Consider the following 9,009-nt stretch of genomic DNA (forward strand, 5'->3'; position numbering starts at 1 on the left):
GGAAGGCAGCGAGTCACAAATGGGTTTCAAAGGCGTGCGACCGCCGGGCGTATCTGGTCTACCCAGCGTCCACGGGAAACCCGGCCACACAAATGTGGCACCGCGCTTGCCATCCAGAGCGTGAGCCGAAAGGCAGCGAGTCATAAATGGGTTTCAAAGGCTTGCGTCCCCCGGACGTATCTGGTCTACCCAGCGTCCACGGGAAACCCGGCCACACAAATGTGGCACCGCGCTCGCCGTCCAGCTCATGAGCCGAAAGGCAGCGAGTCACAAATGGGTTTCAAAGGCTTGCCTCTGCCGGACGTATCTTGTCTAGCCAGCGTCCACGGGAAACCTGGCCACACAAATGTGGCACCGCACTCGCCGTCCAGCTCATGAGCCGAAAGGCAGCGAGTCACAAATGGGTTTCAAAGGCTTGCATCCACCGGACGTATCTGGTCTAGCCAGCGTCCACGGGAAACCTGGCCACACAAATGTGGTGCCGCGCTCGCCGCCCAGCTCATGTGCCGAAAGGCAGCGAGTCACAAATGGGTTTCAAAGGCGTGCGACCGTCGGACGTATCTGGTCTAGCCAGCATCCACGGGAAACCTGGCCACACAAATGTGGCACTGCGCTCGCCATCCAGCGCGTGAGCCGAAAGGCAGCGAGTCATAAATGGGTTTCAAAGGCTTGCGTCCGCCGAAAGTATCTGGTCTACCCAGCGTCCACGGGAAACCCGGCCACACAAATATGGCACCGCGCTCATCGTCCAGCTGATGAGCCGAAAGGCAGCGAGTCACAAATGGGTTTCAAAGGCTTGCATCCGCCGGACGTATCTGGTCTACCCAGCGTCCACGGGAAACCCGGCCACAGAAATGTGGCACCGTGCTCGCCGTCCAGCTCATGAGCCGAAAGGCAGCGAGTCACAAATGGGTTTCAAAGGCGTGCGACCGTCGGACGTATCTGGTCTAGCCAGCATCCACGGGAAACCTGGCCACACAAATGTGGCACCGCGCTCGCCATCCAGCGCGTGAGCCGAAAGGCAGCGAGTCATAAATGGGTTTCAAAGGCTTGCGTCCGCCGGACGTATCTGGTCTACCCAGCGTCCACGGGAAACCCGGCCACACAAATGTGGCACCGCGCTCGCCGTCCAGCTCATGAGCCGAAAGGCAGCGAGTCACAAATGGGTTTCAAAGGCTTACGTCCGCCGGACGTATCTGGTCTAGCCAGCGTCCACGGGAAACCCGGCCACAGAAATGTGGCACCGTGCTCGCCGTCCAGCTCATGAGCCGAAAGGCAGCGAGTCACAAATGGGTTTCAAAGGCGTGCGACCGTCGGACTTATCTGGTCTAGCCAGCATCCACGGGAAACCTGGCCACACAAATGTGGCACCGCGCTCGCCATCCAGCGCGTGAGCCGAAAGGCAGCGAGTCATAAATGGGTTTCAAAGGCTTGCGTCCGCCGGACGTATCTGGTCTACCCAGCGTGCACGGGAAACCCGGCCACACAAATGTGGCACCGCGCTCGCCGTCCAGCTCATGAGCCGAAAGGCAGCGAGTCACAAATGGGTTTCAAAGGCTGGCATCTGCCGGACGTATCTTGTCTAGCCAGCGTCCACGGGAAACCTGGCTACACAAATGTGGTGCCGCGCTCGCCGCCCAGCTCATGAGCCGAAAGGCAGCGAGTCACAAATGGGTTTCAAAGGCTTGCATCCACCGGACGTATCTGGTCTAGCCAGCGTCCAAGGGAAACCTGGCCACACAAATGTGGTGCCGCGCTCGCCGCCCAGCTCATGAGCCGAAAGGCAGCGAGTCACAAATGGGTTTCAAAGGCGTGCGACCGTCGGACGTATCTGGTCTAGCCAGCATCCACGGGAAACCTGGCCACAGAAATGTGGCACCGCGCTCGCCATCCAGCGCGTGAGCCGAAAGGCAACGAGTCATAAATGGGTTTCAAAGGCTTGCGTCCACCGGACGTATCTGGTCTACCCAGCGTCCACGGGAAACCCGGCCACACAAATGTGGCACCGCGCTCGCCGTCCAGCTCATGAGCCGAAAGGCAGCGAGTCACAAATGGGTTTCAAAGGCTTGCCTCTGCCAGACGTATCTTGTCTAGCCAGCGTCCACGGGAAACCTGGCCACACAAATGTGGTGCCGCGCTCGCCGCCCAGCTCATGAGCCGAAAGGCAGCGAGTCACAAATGGGTTTTAAAGGCTTACGTCCGCCGGACGTATCTGGTCTAGCCAGCGTCCACGGGAAACCCGGCCACAGAAATGTGGCACCGTGCTCGCCGTCCAGCTCATGAGCCGAAAGGCAGCGAGTCACAAATGGGTTTCAAAGGCGTGCGACCGTCGGACTTATCTGGTCTAGCCAGCATCCACGGGAAACCTGGCCACACAAATGTGGCACCGCGCTCGCCATCCAGCGCGTGAGCCGAAAGGCAGCGAGTCATAAATGGGTTTCAAAGGCTTGCGTCCGCCAGACGTATCTGGTCTACCCAGCGTCCACGGGAAACCCGGCCACACAAATGTGGCACCGCGCTCGCCGTCCAGCTCATGAGCCGAAAGGCAGCGAGTCACAAATGGGTTTCAAAGGCTTGCATCCACCGGACGTATCTGGTCTAGCCAGCGTCCACGGGAAACCTGGCCACACAAATGTGGTGCCGCGCTCGCCGCCCAGCTCATGAGCCGAAAGGCAGCGAGTCACAAATGGGTTTCAAAGGCTTACGTCCGCCGGACGTATCTGGTCTAGCCAGCGTCCACGGGAAACCCAGCCACAGAAATGTGGCACCGTGCTCGCCGTCCAGCTCATGAGCCGAAAGGCAGCGAGTCACAAATGGGTTTCAAAGGCGTGCGACCGTCGGACGTATCTGGTCTAGCCAGCATCCACGGGAAACCTGGCCACACAAATGTGGCACCGCGCTCGCCATCCAGCGCGTGAGCCGAAAGGCAGCGAGTCACAAATGGGTTTCAAAGGCGTGCGACCGCCGGGCGTATCTGGTCTACCCAGCGTCCACGGGAAACCCGGCCACACAAATGTGGCACCGCGCTTGCCATCCAGCGCGTGAGCCGAAAGGCAGCGAGTCATAAATGGGTTTCAAAGGCTTGCGTCCCCCGGACGTATCTGGTCTACCCAGCGTCCACGGGAAACCCGGCCACACAAATGTGGCACCGCGCTCGCCGTCCAGCTCATGAGCCGAAAGGCAGCGAGTCACAAATGGGTTTCAAAGGCTTGCATCTGCCGGACGTATCTTGTCTAGCCAGCGTCCACGGGAAACCTGGCTACACAAATGTGGTGCCGCGCTCGCCGCCCAGCTCATGAGCCGAAAGGCAGCGAGTCACAAATGGGTTTCAAAGGCTTGCATCCACCGGACATATCTGGTCTAGCCAGCGTCCACGGGAAACCTGGCCACACAAATGTGGTGCCGCGCTCGCCGCCCAGCTCATGAGCCGAAAGGCAGCGAGTCAGAAATGGGTTTCAAAGGCGTGCGACCGTCGGACGTATCTGGTCTAGCCAGCATCCACGGGAAACGTGGCCACACAAATGTGGCACCGCGCTCGCCATCCAGCGCGTGAGCCGGAAGGCAGCGAGTCACAAATGGGTTTCAAAGGCGTGCGACCGCCGGGCGTATCTGGTCTACCCAGCGTCCACGGGAAACCCGGCCACACAAATGTGGCACCGCGCTTGCCATCCAGCGCGTGAGCCGAAAGGCAGCGAGTCATAAATGGGTTTCAAAGGCTTGCGTCCCCCGGACGTATCTGGTCTACCCAGCGTCCACGGGAAACCCGGCCACACAAATGTGGCACCGCGCTCGCCGTCCAGCTCATGAGCCGAAAGGCAGCGAGTCACAAATGGGTTTCAAAGGCTTGCATCTGCCGGACGTATCTTGTCTAGCCAGCGTCCACGGGAAACCTGGCTACACAAATGTGGTGCCTCGCTCGCCGCCCAGCTCATGAGCCTAAAGGCAGCGAGTCACAAATGGGTTTCAAAGGCTTGCATCCACCGGACGTATCTGGTCTAGCCAGCGTCCACGGGAAACCTGGCCACACAAATGTGGTGCCGCGCTCGCCGCCCAGCTCATGAGCCGAAAGGCAGCGAGTCACAAATGGGTTTCAAAGGCGTGCGACCGTCGGACGTATCTGGTCTACCTAGCGTCCACGGGAAACCCGGCCACACAAATGTGGCACCGCGCTCTCCGTCCAGCTCATGAGCCGAAAGGCAGCGAGTCACAAATGGGTTTCAAAGGCTTGCATCCGCCGGACGTATCTGGTCTAGCCAGCGTCCACGGGAAACCCGGCCACACAAATGTGGTGCCGCGCTCGCCGCCCAGCTCATGATTCGAAAGGCAGCGAGTCACAAATGGGTTTCAAAGGCTTACGTCCGCCGGACGTATCTGGTCTAGCCAGCCTCCACGGGAAACCCGGCCACAGAAATGTGGCACCGTGCTCGCCGTCCAGCTCATGAGCCGAAAGGCAGCGAGTCACAAATGGGTTTCAAAGACGTGCGACCGTCGGACGTATCTGGTCTAGCCAGCGTCCACGGGAAACCTGGCCACACAAATGTGGTGCCGCGCTCGCCGCCCAGCTCATGAGCCGAAAGGCAGCGAGTCACAAATGGGTTTCAAAGGCGTGCGACCGTCGGACGTATCTGGTGTACCTAGCGTCCACGGGAAACCCGGCCACACAAATGTGGCACCGCGCTCGCCGTCCAGCTCATGAGCCGAAAGGCAGCGAGTCACAAATGGGTTTCAAAGGCTTGCATCCGCCGGACGTATCTGGTCTAGCCAGCGTCCACGGGAAACCCGGCCACACAAATGTGGTGCCGCGCTCGCCGCCCAGCTCATGATTCGAAAGGCAGCGAGTCACAAATGGGTTTCAAAGGCTTACGTCCGCCGGACGTATCTGGTCTAGCCAGCCTCCACGGGAAACCCGGCCACAGAAATGTGGCACCGTGCTCGCCGTCCAGCTCATGAGCCGAAAGGCAGCGAGTCACAAATGGGTTTCAAAGACGTGCGACCGTCGGACGTATCTGGTCTAGCCAGCATCCACGGGAAACCTGGCCACACAAATGTGGCACCGCGCTCGCCATCCAGCGCGTGAGCCGAAAGGCAACGAGTCATAAATGGGTTTCAAAGGCTTGCGTCCACCGGACGTATCTGGTCTACCCAGCGTCCACGGGAAACCCGGCCACACAAATGTGGCACCGCGCTCGCCATCCAGCGCGTGAGCCGGAAGGCAGCGAGTCACAAATGGGTTTCAAAGGCGTGCGACCGCCGGGCGTATCTGGTCTACCCAGCGTCCACGGGAAACCCGGCCACACAAATGTGGCACCGCGCTTGCCATCCAGCGCGTGAGCCGAAAGGCAGCGAGTCATAAATGGGTTTCAAAGGCTTGCGTCCCCCGGACGTATCTGGTCTACCCAGCGTCCACGGGAAACCCGGCCACACAAATGTGGCACCGCGCTCGCCGTCCAGCTCATGAGCCGAAAGGCAGCGAGTCACAAATGGGTTTCAAAGGCTTGCATCTGCCGGACGTATCTTGTCTAGCCAGCGTCCACGGGAAACCTGGCTACACAAATGTGGTGCCTCGCTCGCCGCCCAGCTCATGAGCCTAAAGGCAGCGAGTCACAAATGGGTTTCAAAGGCTTGCATCCACCGGACGTATCTGGTCTAGCCAGCGTCCACGGGAAACCTGGCCACACAAATGTGGTGCCGCGCTCGCCGCCCAGCTCATGAGCCGAAAGGCAGCGAGTCACAAATGGGTTTCAAAGGCGTGCGACCGTCGGACGTATCTGGTCTACCTAGCGTCCACGGGAAACCCGGCCACACAAATGTGGCACCGCGCTCGCCGTCCAGCTCATGAGCCGAAAGGCAGCGAGTCACAAATGGGTTTCAAAGGCTTGCATCCGCCGGACGTATCTGGTCTAGCCAGCGTCCACGGGAAACCCGGCCACACAAATGTGGTGCCGCGCTCGCCGCCCAGCTCATGATTCGAAAGGCAGCGAGTCACAAATGGGTTTCAAAGGCTTACGTCCGCCGGACGTATCTGGTCTAGCCAGCCTCCACGGGAAACCCGGCCACAGAAATGTGGCACCGTGCTCGCCGTCCAGCTCATGAGCCGAAAGGCAGCGAGTCACAAATGGGTTTCAAAGACGTGCGACCGTCGGACGTATCTGGTCTAGCCAGCATCCACGGGAAACCTGGCCACACAAATGTGGCACCGCGCTCGCCATCCAGCGCGTGAGCCGAAAGGCAGCGAGTCATAAATGGGTTTCAAAGGCTTGCGTCCGCCGGACGTATCTGGTCTACCCAGCGTGCACGGGAAACCCGGCCATACAAATGTGGCACCGCGCTCGCCGTCCAGCTCATGAGCCGAAAGGCAGCGAGTCACAAATGGGTTTCAAAGGCTTGCATCTGCCGGACGTATCTTGTCTAACCAGCGTCCACGGGAAACCTGGCTACACAAATGTGGTGCCGCGCTCGCCGCCCAGCTCATGAGCCGAAAGGCAGCGAGTCACAAATGGGTTTCAAAGGCTTGCATCCACCGGACGTATCTGGTCTAGCCAGCGTCCACGGGAAACCTGGCCACACAAATGTGGTGCTGCGCTTGCCGCCCAGCTCATGAGCCAAAAGGCAGCGAGTCACAAATGGGTTTCAAAGGCGTGCGACCGTCGGACGTATCTGGTCTAGCCAGCATCCACGGGAAACCTGGCCACACAAATGTGGCACCGCGCTCGCCATCCAGCGCGTGAGCCGAAAGGCAACGAGTCATAAATGGGTTTCAAAGGCTTGCGTCCACCGGACGTATCTGGTCTACCCAGCGTCCACGGGAAACCCGGCCACACAAATGTGGCACCGCGCTCGCCGTCCAGCTCATGAGCCGAAAGGAAGCGAGTCACAAATGGGTTTCAAAGGCTTGCCTCTGCCGGACGTATCTTGTCTAGCCAGCGTCCACGGGAAACCTGGCCACACAAATGTGGTGCCGCGCTCGCCGCCCAGCTCATGAGCCGAAAGGCAGCGAGTCACAAATGGGTTTCAAAGGCTTACGTCCGCCGGACGTATCTGGTCTAGCCAGCGTCCACGGGAAACCCGGCCACAGAAATGTGGCACCGTGCTCGCCGTCCAGCTCATGAGCCGAAAGGCAGCGAGTCACAAATGGGTTTCAAAGGCGTGCGACCGTCGGACTTATCTGGTCTAGCCAGCATCCACGGGAAACCTGGCCACACAAATGTGGCACCGCGCTCGCCATCCAGCGCGTGAGCCGAAAGGCAGCGAGTCATAAATGGGTTTCAAAGGCTTGCGTCCGCCGGACGTATCTGGTCTACCCAGCGTCCACGGGAAACCCGGCCACACAAATGTGGCACCGCGCTCGCCGTCCAGCTCATGAGCCGAAAGGCAGCGAGTCACAAATGGGTTTCAAAGGCTTACGTCCGCCGGACGTATCTGGTCTAGCCAGCGTCCACGGGAAACCCGGCCACAGAAATGTGGCACCGTGCTCGCCGTCCAGCTCATGAGCCGAAAGGCAGCGAGTCACAAATGGGTTTCAAAGGCGTGCGACCGTCGGACTTATCTGGTCTAGCCAGCATCCACGGGAAACCTGGCCACACAAATGTGGCACCGCGCTCGCCATCCAGCGCGTGAGCCGAAAGGCAGCGAGTCATAAATGGGTTTCAAAGGCTTGCGTCCGCCGGACGTATCTGGTCTACCCAGCGTCCACGGGAAACTCGGCCACACAAATGTGGCACCGCGCTCGCCGTCCAGCTCATGAGCCGAAAGGCAGCGAGTCACAAATGGGTTTCAAAGGCTTGCATCCACCGGACGTATCTGGTCTAGCCAGCGTCCACGGGAAACCTGGCCACACAAATGTGGTGCCGCGCTCGCCGCCCAGCTCATGAGCCGAAAGGCAGCGAGTCACAAATGGGTTTCAAAGGCTTACGTCCGCCGGACGTATCTGGTCTAGCCAGCGTCCACGGGAAACCCAGCCACAGAAATGTGGCACCGTGCTCGCTGTCCAACTCATGAGCCGAAAGGCAGCGAGTCACAAATGGGTTTCAAAGGCGTGCGACCGTCGGACGTATCTGGTCTAGCCAGCATCCACGGGAAACCTGGCCACACAAATGTGGCACCGCGCTCGCCATCCAGCGCGTGAGCCGAAAGGCAGCGAGTCACAAATGGGTTTCAAAGGCGTGCGACCGCCGGGCGTATCTGGTCTACCCAGCGTCCACGGGAAACCCGGCCACACAAATGTGGCACCGCGCTTGCCATACAGCGCGTGAGCCGAAAGGCAGCGACTCATAAATGGGTTTCAAAGGCTTGCGTCCCCCGGACGTATCTGGTCTACCCAGCGTCCACGGGAAACCCGGCCACACAAATGTGGCACCGCGCTCGCCGTCCAGCTCATGAGCCGAAAGGCAGCGAGTCACAAATGGGTTTCAAAGGCTTGCATCTGCCGGACGTATCTTGTCTAGCCAGCGTCCACGGGAAACCTGGCTACACAAATGTGGTGCCGGGCTCGCCGCCCAGCTCATGAGCCGAAAGGCAGCGAGTCACAAATGGGTTTCAAAGGCTTGCATCCACCGGACGTATCTGGTCTAGCCAGCGTCCACGGGAAACCTGGCCACACAAATGTGGTGCCGCGCTCGCCGCCCAGCTCATGAGCCGAAAGGCAGCGAGTCATAAATGGGTTTCAAAGGCGTGCGACCGTCGGACGTATCTGGTCTAGCCAGCATCCACGGGAAACGTGGCCACACAAATGTGGCACCGCGCTCGCCATCCAGCGCGTGAGCCGAAAGGCAGCGAGTCACAAATGGGTTTCAAAGGCGTGCGACCGCCGGGCGTATCTGGTCTACCCAGCGTCCACGGGAAACCCGGCCACACAAATGTGGCACCGCGCTTGCCATCCAGCGCGTGAGCCGAAAGGCAGCGAGTCATAAATGGGTTTCAAAGGCTTGCGTCCCCCGGACGTATCTGGTCTACCCAGCGTCCACGGGAAACCCGGCCACACAAATGTGGCACCGCGCTCGCCGTCCAGCT

Source organism: Urtica dioica, chromosome 1, assembly GCF_054948205.1.
Source record: "Urtica dioica subsp. dioica isolate 48M chromosome 1, U.dioica_male_clone48M_v1_H2, whole genome shotgun sequence".
NCBI lineage: Eukaryota > Viridiplantae > Streptophyta > Magnoliopsida > Rosales > Urticaceae > Urtica > Urtica dioica.